This window comes from Schistocerca gregaria, chromosome 3 (genome assembly GCF_023897955.1).
Source record: "Schistocerca gregaria isolate iqSchGreg1 chromosome 3, iqSchGreg1.2, whole genome shotgun sequence".
NCBI lineage: Eukaryota > Metazoa > Arthropoda > Insecta > Orthoptera > Acrididae > Schistocerca > Schistocerca gregaria.
The window spans coordinates 109,410,650-109,428,629 of NC_064922.1; the positions used below are offsets into that span (position 1 = coordinate 109,410,650).

At 44.1% G+C, this 17,980-nt stretch overlaps 1 protein-coding gene across 2 annotated transcripts in view; it reads left to right on the forward strand.

Annotated features, from left to right (window-relative positions):
* LOC126354403 (protein scarlet-like) overlaps positions 1-17,980 on the forward strand; it is a 188,627-nt gene that overhangs the window by 84,330 nt on the left and 86,317 nt on the right. The gene's annotated exons all lie outside the window — the stretch shown is intronic.

The following is a 17,980-nucleotide window of genomic DNA, read 5'->3' on the forward strand; positions in this document are numbered from 1 at the left end:
TTCCACGTTGCGATCCGTAGAACGCCAGCTTTCTTTCTCCTGATAACGACGTCCTCCTGAGTAGTCCCCGCCCGGAGATCCGAATGGGGGACTATTTTACCTCCGGAATATTGTACCCAACACCATACAGTTTAACCATACAGTAAAGCTGCATGCCCTCGGGAAAAATTATGGCTGTAGTTTCTCCTTGCTTTGAGCCGTTCGCAGTTACAGGTCAGCAAAGCCGTTTTGGTTAGTGTTACAAGGCCAGATGAGTCAATCATCCAGACTGTTGCCCCTGCAACTACTGAAAAGGCTGCCGCCCCTCTTCAGGAACCACACGTTTGTCTGGCCTCTCAATAGATACCCCTCCGTAGTGGTTGCACCTACGGTACGGCTATCTGTATCGCTGAGGCACGCCAAGGTCCATGGTTCATGGGGGTAGGCATCCAACGAAAAGTCAGCGAAATGGGCTTGCGGAGCCGAAAGCCCACCCGTGTACCTAGGATGACTGCACGACACAAAGCTTTATGCTTCGCGCGGTCCCGTCAGCACCGGCAATGGACTGTGAACAAGTCTGACTGAGATCAAGTTACCCTTTTGAAACGAGTCTCGTTTTAAATTGTGTCGGCTGGATGAACGTGTACGGGTATGGAGATAACCTACTGAATCCATGGACCGTGCATGTCATCAGGGGACTGTTCAAGATAGGAGAGGCTCTGTAATAGAGTGGGGTGTGTGTAGTTCGATTGATTTGGAACACCTGATGCGTCTAGATACGGCTATGACACATGACACGCACGTAAGCATCCTGTCTGATCACCTGCATCAGTTCATGTCCATTGCGAATTCCAACGGACTTGGGCAATTCCAGCACGACAATACGACACCCCACACGTCCAGAATTGCTACAAAATGGCTCCAGGAACACTCTTCTTAGTTTAAACTCTTCCACTGGTCACCAAACTCCCCAGACATGAACATTATTGAGCATATCTGAGATGCTTTGCAACGTGCTGTTCTGAAGAGATCTCCACCCCCAAGTACTGTTAGGGGTTTATGGAGAGCCCTGCAGGATTCAAGGTGTAATTTCCCTCCAGCGCTGCTTCATACGTTAGTCGAGTCCATGCCACGTGTGCGGCACATCTGCGAGCAAGAGGGAACCCTACACGATATTAGGCAATCCATGTCGCTTTGATCTGGCTGCAGGCGTGCGAAGTTATTCACATGAGTACTAAAAGAAATCAGCTAAATTTCGATTACGCGATAAATCGCACAAATATGACGGCTATAAATGCAACTAAATACTTAGGGATTGCAATTACAAATAACCTAAATTGGAACGATCACATAGATAATATAGTGGGTAGAGCAAACCAAAGACTGCGATTCATTGGCAGAACACTTAGAAGGTGCAACAGATCTACTTAAGAGACTGCTTACACTAAGCTTGTCCGCCCTATTCTGGAGTACTGCTGTGCGGTGTGGGATCCGCATCAGATGGGACAGACGGATGACATCGAAAAAGTACAAAGAAAGGCAGCTAGTTTTATATTATCGCGAAATAGGGGAGATATTGTCACAGACGTGATACGTGAGTTGGAGTGGCAATAATTAAAACAAAGGCGTTTTTCGTTGCGATGGGATCTTGTCATGAAATTTCAATCACCAGTTTTCTCCTCCGATTGCGACATCATTCTGTTGGCACCCACCTACATAAGGAGAAATGATTATCACGATAAGATAAGAGAAATCAGGGCTCACACGAAAAAATTTAAGTGCTCGTTTTTCGCGCTTGCCGTTCGAGAGTGGAACGGTAGAGAGACAGTATGAAGGTGGTTCATTGAACCCTCTGCCAGGTACTTTATTGTGAATAGCAGAGTAATCACGTAGATGTAGATGCAGATGTCGATGCAGGCCGCAGATGATTTTTAGAACATCTGTGTATGATGCACTGGTGACAGTGGGCCCTCTAGGCATGTAATGCTCCAAAACGATGCCTTTTTCGTCCCAAAAGAGAGTCAGCATAACCTTCCCTGCTGATGGTTCTGTACGAAACTTCTTTGGTTTTGGTGATGAGGAATGGTGCCATTCCTTCCTCACTCTCTTCGTTTCAGGTTGGCGGAAGTGAATCCATGTTTCGTCCCCAGCAACGAGCCTTGCACGGAAGCCATCACCTTCTCGTTCAAAGGGCCGAAGAAGTTCTTCACAAGCATCAACACGTCGTTCTCTAATTTCAGCAGTCAGCTGCCGTGGCATCCATCTTGCAGACACTTTGTGAAACAGGACCACATCACACACAATGTGGTGTGCTGATCCATGATTAATCTGTAAACACGCTGCAATGTCATTCAGTGTCACTCGGTGGTTTTCCTTCACTATCGCTTCAGCTGCTGCAATGTTCTGTGGAGTCACTACTCGTTATGCCTGACCTGGACGTGGAGGATCTTCCACTGAAGTCACAACATTTGCGAACTTCCTACTCCATTGGTAGACTTGTTGCTGCGACAAACTTATATCACCGTACTGAACCTTCATTGTTCGATGAACTTCAATAGGTTTCACACCTCAAGACGAAAAAACCTAATAACAGAAGGCTGTTCTTCCTTGGTGCAAGTCGCAAGTAGGGCGGCCATCTTTATACTGATACTGGAACGGTTTGTGTGCATCTGCACTATGCTGCCACCTACAGGTCATTCTGCACGCTGTTTGTAGCACGCTTACCAAGTTACAGGATAACGGTGAGAAATTTCGATTTGTTATTACAGATCTAAGGTTTTCATTTGACTCACCCTCGTATTTACATACAGGATGAGTCAGGAGGAAAGGCACGTATTTTGACGAGTGATAGCATTACTGATTCTGAACAAAAAATTTGATGCGGACATATGTCCTAACCGAATGGTTTCTGAACACTTTTAATGTACATTTATATTTATTTTCTGTATTATTCCATGTCATTGTTTACAACGTACCACAGTAACATAGAGGAAGTTGAGATGCACGTTTTGATGCATGACGATTGTAGTCTATCAAGTCGGAAAACTACCTCAAACTAGTACAAAATGCACCTAACCTACAGCGCAAGTGTGTCGTGCGAGATTTTCAATATTCTCACGATCTCTTCCCGCAACCTGTTAGTCCTAGATAAAAAATAAATAGGATCTTTTTTGTACGACAAAATTTTTCTTGCACGCACAGACAACATTGAGAACAAAAATCGAAAATTCTGAAAAACTGAATAAATTAGGAGAGATGAGAGGGACGAATATTTTACAGACAAACTCGAATAAAATTAATTATGGGGGGCTGTTACAGATTGCCGCAGAGTAAGAGTGGGCGTTGCTAGGCAAAGTTCTCAGCCTTTTTCAGTAGGTAAAACCATCATCAATGACGAATGTCCCAGCCTATAAAAGCTAAGGATACGAATTAGGAATCAGAAACTGTTCCTTCACTAAAAAAAAAAGAAAAAAGAGTGCACCACAGTCACTAAAATGAAAAAAAAATGTATGGGAGAAACCCCCATGTATCGTGGAACAATAACCAAAAACTGGAGTAACCTGTATTAAAATCACGAAATGTCATCACTTTACCGATTAAAATTTAAAATATGCTACTGTGGGCTTGTGTCAAGCAACCGACGATACCCCTCATAAATGTTATGCAGAAAAATAATGGGGCCTGGACTGATTAAAGAATAAAAATGAAGTTAATGATCAAAACTAATAAAATTAATGAATAGAAATAGACTGAAAAAATTGTTTTTAACATGTTTTAGGGAACGCCAATGGTGCAGAGGAAAAAGACTGTGCTGAAAGTCAGACTTACGGAAGCCGACACGTTTGTGTGTGTGTGTGTGTCACCAACATAACAGTAATCGTAGCGGCTGACACACAAGCCACGAGGTGTCCACAGTGTATTGCCGAATCGTATCTAGCGGCTACCGTTCGGATTACTGAGACGGTTAAGTAAATCTGACTGTGGCGGGCAACGGGGAAGAAAAGAGAAGCGCGCTGTTAGTGTTCTACTGAGGAACTGTGAGCTATGAGACTCAGCCAGCCGTGTTACATAAGAGCAGAACTTGCGTGATACAAATATAATAATGACACTAACGTGAATTTTCTTTAAATATTGCTATTTATTCCTGTGACATTAAAACAGTGTACACGTTAAATCGATTATATGACCTACATGTGGAACGGCAGTGGGAGTAAACGTGGATATTAACATAAAAAGTGTAATAAGCTAACCAATTTGTTAGATACTTACTTTTAGAATCCAACTATTCAAAATTGACCCATGATTGTTGAGAGTATTATCAGGGCACTAACGGGTGTAGTCTATTATATATATTTTCTCAAGCACATATAAAACACCATCCTTGACATCTTTATGCAGCATCTCCAAGTTATTGTGGAGTTCTAAAATAGAATGTTGAACATTGGGTAAGTGAGCTGTTAGTGTGGACTTCGAACTGCCTACATTGATATGCTCTTTAAAGCAAATGTCGAAACGTGTATCAGTTTGCCCAATGTACTTCTGAGAACAATCATTACAGGAAATTCAGTAAACGTCTGGGGTCTTATATGCGTTGCCGAGTAACTATTCCCTTGTCCCACATTCTGCGGGATAAAAAAAGCGAGATTTTTTTGAAAATGTTTACCAATTGTTTCTGGAAATGGTCTTTATTAAGAAATGCGGTGGTGGTGCTTGCTGTAATTGTCCTGTCCAGCCGGTGATAAAGAGGAAGAAAATGAGGAGTGGTTAGTGGCTCGCTCTGAGCACTATGGGACTTAACTTCTGAGGTCATCAGTCCCCTAGAACTTAGAACTACTTAAACCTAACTAACCTAAGGACATCACACACATCCATGCCCGAGGCAGGATTCGAACCTGCGACCGTAGCAGTCCCCCGCTTCCGGACTGCAGTGCCTAGTACCACAAGGCCACCAAGGCCAGCGAGGATTGGTTAGTGGAAGAAGTTTCTTCCTCAATAATTCTGCATTAATATTGTGAACAAAATTTTTAACCTAACCATTAGCAAGTGTAATACTACTTATAACATGATGCTCATGGTTGACAGGATGCGGGATCAGGGGAACTTGGTGGAGGCGGTGGCGGAACAAACGGGAGACAGCGTTTTTATATTTCACAGGAATTGAAGAACTCTGCAATATGGTGTCTGTGGTTGACGCTTCCAAGTAAATCTTAAAAAAGGTAATGTTTATTAATGTCATTAATAGGTCAGGTAAGGTATTTGCCATTATCACTGCATTCGATTGTAAGTTGAATACCGGATTGCTGCGAATTCAAGTGGTCTACTAGGGAATCGCAAAGTACATTGGGACCTTTACGTAGTAAGAGAACGTCATCGGGATAACGAAACCACCTTAGTAACATTGTTATACTTGTATCACTCACGACAAGTCAAATGAAAACTTTAAATATTTTTAAAATATTAGTTATTGTGCAGAAGTGGTGCAAAGCTGTATCACTTTACAACATAATCTCCCCCACGCTCAATGCAAGTCCTCCTGCGCTTACAAAGTGCATAAATTCCTTTAGAAAAAATTTCTTTTGGTAGACCGCGCAATCATTCATGCACCGCGTGGCGTACCTCTTCATCAGAACGGAACTTCGTTCCTCCCATTGCTTCTTTGAGTGATCCAAACATATGGAAATCACTTGGGATCAAAAGGCCTTGAATTGTCATGTTGCAAAAGGACACCTGCTGACAGCAATCCACGACGCTTTAATTTGATTGCAGGACGCAGATGTTTTTTTAGGAGATCTGTGTATGATGCACTGGTGTCAGTGGTCCCTCTAGGCACGTAATGCTCCAAAATGACGCCTTTTTCGTCCCAAAAGAGAGTCAGCATAACCTTCCCTGCTGATGTTTCTGTTCGAAACTGCTTTGGGTCAAATGGTTCAAATGGCTCGGAACACTATCGGACTCATTTTCTGAGGTCATTAGTCCCCTAGAACTTAGAACTACTTAAACCTAACTAACCTAAGGACATAACACACATCCATGCCCGAGGCAGGATTCGAATCTGCGACCGTAGCGGTCTTGCGGTTCCAGAATAAACTGCTTTGATTTTGATGATGAGTAATCGCCATTACTTGCTCGCTCTCTCGGTTGGTGAAGTCGGCCTTGGTTTCCTCCCCAGTAACGATTCTTTCAACGAAGCCATGAGCTTATCGTTCAAAGCGCCGAAGACGTTCTTCATAAGCATCAACACGTCGTTCTCTCATTTCAGGAGTCAGCTGCGGTGGAACCCATCTTGCAGACGCTTTGTGAAACTGGAGCACATCCTGGCGGCCGGTGTGGCCGAGCGGTTCTAGGCGCTACAGTCAGGAACCGCGCGACCGCTACGGTCGCAGCTTCGACTCCTGCCTCGGGCATGGATCTGTGTGATGTCCTTAGCTTAGTTAGGTTTTAAGTAGTTCTAAGTTCTAGGGGACTAATGATCTTAGAAGTTAAGTCTCATAGTGCTCAGGGCCATTTTTAAGAGCACATCATGCCCTATGTGGTGTGCTGACCCATGACTAATCTGTAAACGTGCTGCAGTGTCATTCAGTGTCACTCGGCGGTTTTCCTTCACTATGGCTTCAACTGCTGCAGTGTTCTGTTTAGTCATAACTCGTTGTGCCTGACCTGGACGAGGAGCATCTTCCACTGAAGTCACACCATCTGCGAACTTCCTACTCCATTCGTAGACTTGCTGCTGTGACAAACATGAATCACCGTACTGAACCTTCATTCGTCGTTGAATTTCAGTAGGTTTCACACCTTCAGCACGCAAAAACCAAATAACAGAATGCTGTTCTTTCCTGGTGCAAGACGCAAGTGAGGCGGCCATCTTTATACTGACACTGCGACGCTGTGTGTGCATCTGCACTATGCTGCCACCTACAGGTCATTCTGCACGCTGTTTGTAGCACGCTTACCAACTTACAGGATAATGGCCCGAAATTTATATTTGTTATTAGAAATTTAAGGTTTCCATTTGACTCACCCTCGTAATACGGACAGCCGATCCTAATATTTCGCGTGGACACCGTAGTTCCTCAACAGGCCCCTAGCAGAGAGCTTCTCTTATCTTCCGTGTTGACCGCATCAGTTCGATTTACTTAATCGTCTCGGTATTCGGACGGCAGTCACCGCATACGCTCCGGCGACCTTGTGTTGTCAGCTGTAACGGTTATTATCCTTACGATAACAAAGACACGCAAACGCGTTGGCTTCCGGTAACTTTGCAATTCAGAATTTTCGCTTTCGTTTCGATTTTTGGTGCCCCCCCCCCCCCCCAAAAAAAAGATGTTAGAAACATTTTTTCCAGTGTATTTGTACCCATTTAAGTTCATTAGTTTTCACCATTAATCTTACTTTTATCCTTCAATCACTCCGGAAACCAACATTTTCCTGTCCAATATTCACGAGGGCACCGTCCGTTGCTCGACACAAATGCCCAAAGCAACGCATTTCATTACGATAAGTGAAAACGTTTGTAGATTTAAACACAGGGTAATGCCGTTTCTGGCAGTTGTTTACTGGTTACATGAGACTGACAGTACACCTTTTTCATTTCAGTTACTGCTTCACCGTTTTTTAGTCAAAGACAGGTTTATAATTCCCAATTACATTCCATCGCTCTTTCACGCTAGACATTGATGACTGATGATGGTTTTAACAACTGGAAAAGGCTGATAACTGTGCCTAGCCACACCAACTGTTACCCTGCTGCATTCTGGAATAATTTCCCATACCGTACAAGTAGCATTGCAAGTAACCATCCCTTGATATGAAATTAAAAATAATATTTTTTATATGCGAATAAGCCCGTTCTTTGTGGGGCGTGTGTAATGCACACCTAGCTTCCTAATTACACCACTGGCTATTAAAATTGCCACACCAAGAAGAAAAGCAGTTGATAACGGGTATTCATTGGGCAAATATATTATACTACGACTAACATGTGATTACATTTTCACGCAATCTGGGTGCACAGATCCTCAGAAATCAGTACCCAGAACAACCACCTCTGGCCGTAATAATGGCCTTGATACGCCTCGGCATTGAGTCAAACAGAGCTTGGATAGCGTGTACAGGTACAGCTGCCCATACAGCTTCAACTCGATACCACAATTCATCAAGAGTAGTGACTGGCGTATTGTGACGAGGCAGTTGCTCGGCCACCATTGACCAGACGTTGTAAATTGGTGAGAGTTCTGGAGAATCAGCTGGCCAGGGCAACAGTCGAACATTTTCTGTATCCAGAAAGGCCCGTACAAGACCTGCAATATGCGGTAGTGCATTATCCTGCTGAAATGTAGGGTTTCGCAGGGATCGAATGAAGGGTAGAACCACGGGTCGTAACACATCTGAAATGTAAGGTCCATTATTAAAAGTGCCGTCAATGCGAACATGAGGTGACCGAGATGTGTAACCAATGGCACCCCATACCATCACGCCGGGTGATACGCCAGTATGGCGATGACGAATACACGCATCCAATGTGCGTTCACCGGGATGTCTCCGAACTCGGATGCGACCATCATGATAGTGTAAACAAAACCGAGATTCATTCGAAAAAGTGACGTTTTGCCATTCGTGCACCCAGGTTCGTCGTTGATTACATCATCATCAGGCGCTTCTGTCTGTGATGCAGCGTCAAGGGTAACCATAGCCACTTTCCCCGAGCTGATAGTCCATGCTGCTGCAAACGTCGTCGAACTACTCGTGCAGATGGTTGTTGTCTTACAAATGACCCCATCTGTTGACTCAGGGATCGAGACGTGGCTGCACGATCCGTTACAGCCATGCGGATATGATGCCTGTCACCTCGACTGCTACTGATACGAGGCCGTTGGGATCCAGCACGGCGTTCCGTATTACCCTCCTGAACCCAACGATTCGATATTCTGCTAACAGTCATTGTATCTCGAGCAACGCAAGCGGCATTGTCGCGATACGATAAACCGTAATCGCGATAGGCTACAATTCGACCTTTATCAAAGTCGGAAACGTGATGGAACGCATTTCTCCTCCTTACACGAGGCATCACAACAACGTTTCACCAGGCAACACCGGTTAACTGCTGTTTGTGTATGAGAAATCGGTTTGGAAACTTTCCTCATGTCAGCACGTTGTAGGTGTCGCCACCGGCGCCAACGTTGTGTGAATGCTCTGAAAAGCTAATCATTTGCATATCTCAGCATCTTCTTCCTGTCGGTTAAATTTTGCGTCTGTAGAAAGTCATCTTCGTGATGTAGCAATTTTAATGGTCATTAGTGTAGATGCGTAATATTTCTTACCTTTTTTAAGTATTCACTCAGTATTTTAAAATATGTCAGATAACTTCATTTCTCCATTGTCGAAATGTTACTGTGTAAAAATTTCTTTACATCAGAAGATACTAATTAAGAGTTGAAATAGCCTTCAATAAAAACAGCAACTGCGGACTATTGGACTTTTCATTCACTTTGGTATATTAATACTTTAACACCTAAATGTAAACACCTGTTATGCTGTATGACTTGGTCAGCCAATTATGAATGAAGAGATGCTGTATAATCGTGACAAAGCCCGCAACACACAGCGCAGCGCCAAGTGAACGAGGAGCCAGGTATCACAGCAGCATGCTTTTCATGGCAAGTAAACTCAAGACTAGGCCTGGTTCACCGTAGGTCAATAATTTAAACCAATGGTGAGTGATTGGTTACTCGACGTTCTCAGAAAAATTATTTAGTGGAGCAGCTATGTAGACTATGAGATTGCCGGAGGTATTGGATATGATGTCGATCGTCGGCTGCTGTTCCTACACGGTCCCATTCAATCCTTGTAGTCCTCGTAAGAATGGGTTCCTGACGCCCCACGTGCAAATCGAAGGCTATCTGACTCAATGTAGATCGTCGATCGTGCCTTTTGGCTCCACGGAGGCGATGCGACGTCCGTTGATCAAACACCTGTGGTCGCACTGTATGCCAATTAACGTGGGTGGAAAGCCTGTGGTAATGAAGATCAACACCAGTCAGTGGTGACCTCGGAAATGTTAATATTCGTATAATCTCTAGCGTACTATAACCTACGTGTCTTGCACCGACAATCAACATATGTTCAAATTCGGTTAATCTGTGACGTGCTGCCATGCTAGTTACACACTTGTGTGTATCGAACTGCCCAGCTATTACGTCAACACTTGTGGCGTGTACCACATGTAGTTGCAACCTTAGGGAGTCATACACAGCACATCTTTAAATGGAACAACCCTTGGCGTGACTTTTGGGCACCCAGTTTACATTATTGGACGGTAGACAGTTGGATTCCTGCCATTACCCAAATCACTCACCGACACGTCTCAAAGGCGTCCGTCTGATGAATTTCGGTAACACTGAGTTACTACTCAGCTGTCTAATATCTGTTTACTGTGGTTGCACAACATGATTCCTAGAAAGGATGAACGCTAGTTAAATTTGTTATACTCTTACGTGGAGGCGCGTGTGATGTAAAATATGACCTTGCACAGTTGATTTCGTCGTTTAAAGAGTGTCATTGTCATCAAACTACATCTAGTACTATGAGTACATAAAACTGGTTCTTATATTGGTTTTGTCGGAATAACTTCCAGTAAACGAGTAACGGATCGCTGGAATCCAACCAACACTTCTTTTAATCGAATGATGAGGTAACATTGCGGCATGTAAATATATGGTAATGTCACCAATAAGGTCCTCCCAGAATGAGAAATACGAGGGTCACTCCAAAAGAAATGCACACTATTTTTGTAAAAATACAGTTTTCATTTTGCATTTGTGAAAGTTTTACAGTATGTAGATACATCCTTTCCGCTTGTTTTCAAACTTAGTTCAACCTGTTCCCGTGAGTGGCACCGTCACAGATTGTCTTCAAGATGGCTGCTACACTTGACGTTCGTCAGAAGCAACGTGCTGTCATAGAATTCCTGTGGTGTCAAAAGCAGACAGTGGGGAACATCCACAAGAGGTTGAAAAAGTGGGAATGGAGATGCCGCTGTCGATCGCACTACAGTTAAACGGTCGGCAAGCAGGTTACGTGATGAAAGCGGGCACGGCAATATTGAGGATTGTCCTCGCAGCGGCAGGCCTCGTACTGCACACACTCCAGACAATGTGCAGAGAGTTAACGAATTGGTGACTGCTGACAGACGCATCACAGTGAACGAATTGTCACGCTACGTTGGGATAAGGGAAGGAAGTGTTTGCAGAACACCGAAAGTGTTGGCGTTAAATAAGGTTTGTGCCAGGTGGGTTCCCAGGATGTTGACAGTGGCTCACAAAGATGGACAACACTGAAACACCAGCCTTACAGTCCTCACCTGGCTCCATGTTACTATCATCTCTTTGGGAAACTGAAAGACTCTCTTCGTGGAACAAGGTTTGAAGACGATGACTCGCTCGTGCACGCTGCCAAACAGTGGCTTCAACAGGTTGGTTCAAAAATTTACCGTGTGGGTATACAGGCGCTGCTTCCAAGATGGCGTAATGCGGTTGAGAGGAATGGAAATTATGTGGAGAAATGCAAATATTGTATTTCTTTTGTAGAGCCCCCCCGTATCTTGGAGTGAATAATGCATGTGCATAATAATAAGAGGACTTTTGACTATGACATATGGAGTGGCTTGCACGTTGGTGAATGCTTTAAAAACAAATTATGATTTTCATTTCTGGTTTCGTTTTTGTAATTACTTACTTTCCTTTCAATTTAGTCATAATTAAATGCAGTTTATACATATACTTCTTGTTAGGTTATAAACTTCCATCTTTGTTAGAGCATTTTTAGAAATATAATTACAAACAAACCATTATGTAGAGGATATTCCATGTGTTAAGAGATTGTATTCTACAAACTCTAGACAAGAGCGTAGGTTTTCAGCAAGCAGTAAATGAATGAATAAACAATAGCATGGGTTTCTTTTGGCTTTTAAACTTCAACTGTTCTAAGGATCACATAGGTGGTTGGCCTCAAGAACATCTTTGTGGCCAGTACATTTCCGTAACCAATTTCTAATCTTTTGGTGATTTTTCCACTTCTTACAGTATACGTATTGCTGCGAGATACATTGCTTTAGTCACCCTTGCTTTGCATGCCTCAATAGACACTCCACAGCAGACCACACTCGACCACAAACTAAACAGTGCCTATGTGCATGTTTCCACTTGTTGCTCTCTAGTTTGGCAGAGATGGAAATCTCTTTCTACAGGACCAAACCACTGGCTTCTTGGGACATACCACATTAAACATGTTCGCCCACTTCATTTTTTCTGGTTAATTAGGGACACTAAGTCGTTAGCCATACAAATAAGTTAGTGGTCTAGTGTCTGTGAGCCGGACTGTCGTGTGAAATGGCCTTCAGAGAGCGATACGCTTCAGGTAAAGAGTGCGAACTCTTTCACTTAGGTTAATCCCTAATCCACGTAGAAAATTAAATCAGATACAACTACGTAAGGTTCAGTAGTATGAGTACAAGAAGACAGGGTTCATAATTTATTTACTAAATCGGTATGCATACGACAGCATGTGTACCTATTATGTTGTAAACAGCCATGCATAAAGGCGGGATTGTCCGGTGCTTATTCCCCGGGTTCTATTGGTGACAGAAAGATATGGTCAAGTGTTCTGGAAAGCTTTTGGGGTAGGGACCGTTTGTGTAGCCAGTAGAACGAACGTTTTACTGTCACTTTCCTAATGTAAAGGCTCAAAGTATGAATACACTACTGCCCATTAAAATTGCTACACCACGAAGGTGATGTGCTATAGACGCAAAATTTAGCCAACAGGAAGACACCAACAACGTGCTAACATGACGAACGTTTCCAACCGATTTCTCATACACAAACAGCAGTTGACCGGCGTTGCCTGGTGAAACGTTGTTGTAACGCCTCATGTTAGAACGAGAAATGCGTACCATCACGTTTCCGACTTTGATAAAGGTCCGATTGTAGCCTATTGAAATTGCGGTTTATCGTATCGCGACATTGCTGCTCGCGTTGGTCGAGATCCAATGCTCTTAGCAGAATATGGAATCGGTGGGTTCTGGCGGGTAATACGGAACGCCGTGCTGGATCCCAACAGCCTCGTGTCACTATCAGTTGAGATTACAGGCATCTTATCCGCATGGCAGTAGCGTATCGTGCAGCCACGTCTCGATCCCAGAGTCAACAGATGGGGACGTTCACAAGACATCCATCTGCACTAAGAGTTCGACGACGTTTGCAGAAGCATGGACTATCAGCTCAGAGACCTTGGGCGGTTATCCTTGACGCTGAGATGGTGTACTCAAAACCGAACCTGGGTGCACGAATGGCAAAACGTCATTCCTTAGGATGAATCCAGGTTCTGTTTACAGCATCATGATGGTCGCCTCCGTGTTTGGCGACATCGCGGAGAACACATATTGGATGCGCTTATTCTTCATTACCATTCTGCCGTATCATCTGGCGTGATGGTATGGGATGCCATTGGTTACACGTCTCGGGTCACCTCTTGTTCGCATTGACGGCACTTTGAACAGTAGACGTTACATTTCAGATGTGTTACGACCCATGGCTCTACCCTTCATTCGATCCCTGCGAAAACTTACATTTCAGCATGATGATGCACGACCACATGGTGCAGGTCCTGTACGGGCCTTTCTGGATACATAAAATGTTCGACTGCTGCCCTGGCCAGCACATTTTCCAGATCTCTCACCAACTGAAAACGTCTGGTCAATGGTGGCCGAGTAACTGGCTCGTCACAATACGCCAGTCACTACTCTTGATGAACTGTGTTGTATCGTGTTCTTTTTGCATTAGATGTTGAGGCGTGCGGGGGGGGGGGGGGGGGGTTGGGGGGTTAAAAGTCGCGTATCTTTGCGTTATTGCTCACTGTGTCTCGTCGTAATGTGCACCGAAGAAAGTTCCCCCTACCTCAGACGGTGTTAAAAGCAGCGTTGAAGAAAAATACCGTCAATACATACTTCTGAAAAGTCCGAGTAAACTCTGGTAGCAAACGATCCTGTAACATCTTATAACGATTTTCGGGTGGAGGGCAATTGCTTCATTCTTTTAGGAAAAAATGTCAAAATTCCGCAACAAGTTCTTTATTTCTTTCGGGTCAAAAGTATAGAATTAGTCATCATTCCGTATTTATTCAAACGACTAGTATCAATGTCCTCAGCTCACAGTTCATATAACCCATTATATACGCAAGACAGCCAGAAATGTACTCAAGTCAGACCCGAATTATTACGTGATCTACAGTCGACGCTCTGCTACAATATATGAGTTTCACATTCGGTCTTTTTCAGTGGATTTCTAATAAAGAAACTGCTCGCCAACTATTCCATAGATGAAAATGAAACATGCCACGCGGAATTCTACAAAGGCCAAAAGTTCACAAGCGCTTATCTTTCCAACTAAACACTTCACAAAGCTCAAATTTCCACAGTGTGTCCATAAATGCAACTGTTTTCACGGAAATACCATTCGAACGCGAGATGCCAGTAACTTCCTCATTTTACTCATAACGTAGACGGAAACGTCCAACATGACCTGTACGACCGATAGCTAGCCAACGACTGACTTCTTGGCGTTCCTTCCAGGGCCTATAACTACTTCCAGTGCGCTGGAAATGCTTAACTCTCATTGGTTGTTCAAAATAACCAGCCAATCGAAACAATCCATTGAGTTCTGTCTCGGGCCAAAAATGTCCTACGCCAATAAATATACACAAATGCATCATGCAAATCTTAATAACATTTTTAACAAAACCAAACCAAAAAAACTAATATAGAAAATCACTTTAGAAAATCGTTAGTCTACAAATGGCTATTCTGGCTGCTTTCTTACAAAAGCAAGAACCCTTGGACATACGTCATCAACAAGTTATGGAAATTGCAGCTTTGCCGGCCGATGTGGCCGAGCGTTTCTAGGCGCTTCAGTCTGGAACCGCGCGACCACTACGGTCACAGGTTCGAATCCTGCTACGGGCATGGATGTGTGTGATGTCCTTAGGTTAGTTAGGTTTAAGTAGTTCTAAGTTCTAGGGGACTGATGACCTCAGAAGATAAGTCCCATAGTGCTCAGAGCCATTTGAACCATTACAGCTTTCACTGGAACTGCTTGCTTCACACTTTCCCGTAACATAGTTACGTAATGTTTAACAACAGATAATACTGAATCTTTACGTATGTCCCACATATAACTCTCACTCACTCTCATTTATTCACACAACAAAACAAATAGTTATTAAATAAATATTAATCCTTGCTGAATTCTATGTTACTGAACGTTTTTAATTACAAAAAATCTAAATAAATTGTTCTGCCATTTATTGAACTTCAGTAATAATTCCAAATGATACTAAAAGACAGACTCCTATGAATCCTAACTCACTTTAATCTTATAAGTGTTTTTGGTCTTTTAGGTAATTGTCTCTAAATCTGAAAGTATCTCAGATACTAATACAACCTTCCTTTTAATAACAAATGGCTGTATATTGACTTTTAACAAAAGTGAATGATATTTAATACTATTTATTTAGATTCTTAGGGGCTTGAATATTCTGTCACTCGACCTAACAGGTTGCGTTTCCCAAGGCTAGGCTCTAACTACTTGGAAAAATTTCTTCATATCTTGATCAGTTGCCAGGATTCAATATTTACAGGACACTCTACTTACCAAGCCGACCACTGTGGCCAAGCGGTTCTAGGCGCTCCAGTCCAGAACAGCGCTGCTGCTACGGTCTCAGGTTCGAATTCTGCCTCGGGCATGGGTGTGTGTGATGTCCTTAGGTTAGTTAGGTTTAAGTAGTTCTGATGACCTCAGATGTTAAGTCCCATAGTGCTCAGAGCCATTTCCTACTTACTCTAGGCAGCCCGCTTGGCTAGCCGTGAGGTCCAACACATTTCTTTCTGATCGGGAAGGCGTGCCAGTCTCCGGCACGAATCTGCCCGGTGGATTAATGTCGAGGTCCGGTGTGCGGGCAAGCCTGTGAATGGTTTTTAAGGCGGTTTCCCATCTGCCTCTGCGAATGTGGGCTGGTTCCCCTTATTCCGCCTCAGTCACACTATGTGGGCGATTGCTGCGCAAAAACTGTGTCATGTACGCGTACGCCATAATTACTCTACCACGCAAACATTGGGGTTACACTCATCTGGAATGAGACATTTCCGGCGGGATCCACTGGGAGCCGAACCGCACAATAACCTTGGGTTCGGTGTGCGGCGGAAGTGGGGTGGGTGGACTGCTGTCGCCTGTTGTGGGGTTGTGAACACTGAGGGCTGCGGCGGCGACGAAGCCTCGCCGTCGTTTCTAGGTCCCCAGTTCAATACACACAGACATGCATACCCTACCCACGTAAAATCCGGTGTGAGGATTTGTGTGATGTCTTAGGTTTAAGTAGTTCTAAGTTCTAGGGGACTGATGACCACAGCAGTTGAGTCCCATAGTGCTCAGAGCCAAATTGATTGTAAACAGATGGAACAGACTGTTCCCTCTCAACCTGAGTTGCATGTTAAAAATGCCCGAGGATATTCGCATCCCAAAATTTTTGGGAATAGCTTCATAGGAGTCGAGTAAGATAGAATGATGCAGCTCTTACCCCACTTTTTAGGAGAGCCTTTCAAAAAGCATGAACATATTCACAATTTTGTACTCCGATAGGAGTATCTTTCCGCTGGTAGACCTAGACTTGTGCGCGATTGTCCGTTGGAGTATCGTGAAACTGGAGATGGCCTGCACTTCTTTCCAATCCTTCACTACTCTTCGTTCCTCCTGTGAGCTGCGATAAACTACACTACTGTCCATTAAAATTGCTACACCACTAAAATGACGTGCGACAGACGCGAAATTTAACCGACAGGAAGAAGATGCTGTGATATGCAAATGATTAGCTTTTCAGAGCATTCACACAACGTTAGCGCCGGTGGCGACACCTACACCGTGCTGACATGAGGAAAGTTTCCAATCCATTTCTCATACACAAACAGCAGTTGACCCGTGTTGCCTGGTGAAACGTTGTATTGATGCTTCGTGTAAGGAGGAGAAATGCGTACCATCACGTTTCCGACTTTGATAAAGGTCGGATTGTAGCCTATCGCGATTGCGGTTTGTCATATCGCGACATTGCTGCTCGCGTTGATCGAGATCCAATGACTGTTATCAGAATACGGAATCGGTGGGTTCGGGAGGGTAATACGGAACGCAGTGCTGGATGCCAACGGCCTCGTATCTGTAGCAGTCGAGATGACAGGCATCTTATCCGCACGGCTGTAACGGATCGTGCAGCCACGTCTCGATCCCTGAGTCAACAGATGGGGACGTTTGCAAGACAACAACGATCTGCACGAACAGTTGGACGACGTTTGCAGCAGCACGGAGTATCAGCTTGGAGACCATGGCTGCGGTTACGGTTGACGCTGCGTCACAGACAGGAGCACCTGATGATGATGTACTCAACGACGAACCTGGGTGCACGAATGGCAAAGCGTCACTCTTTCTGATGAATCCAGGTTATGTTTACAGCATTATGATGGTTGCATCCGTGTTTGGCGACATCGCGATGAACGCACATTGGAAGCGTGTATTCGTTATCGCCATACTGGCGTATCACCCGGCGTGATGGTATGGGGTGCCATTCGTTACACATCTCGGTCACCTCTTGTTCGCATAGACGGCACTTTGATCAGTGGACGTTGCATTTCAGATGTGTTACGAACCGTGGCTCTACCCTTGATTCGATTCCTGCGAAACTCTACATTTCAGCAGGATAATGCACGACAGCATTTTGCACGTCCTGGACGGGCCTTTCTGGATACAGAAAATGTTCTAATGCTGCCTGGCCAGCACATTCTGCAGATATCTCACCAATTGAAAACGTCTGGTTTGTGGTGGCTCGTCACAATACGCCAGACACTACTCTCGATGAACTGTTGTATCGTGTTGAAGCTGCATGTGCAGCTGTACCTGTACATGCCATC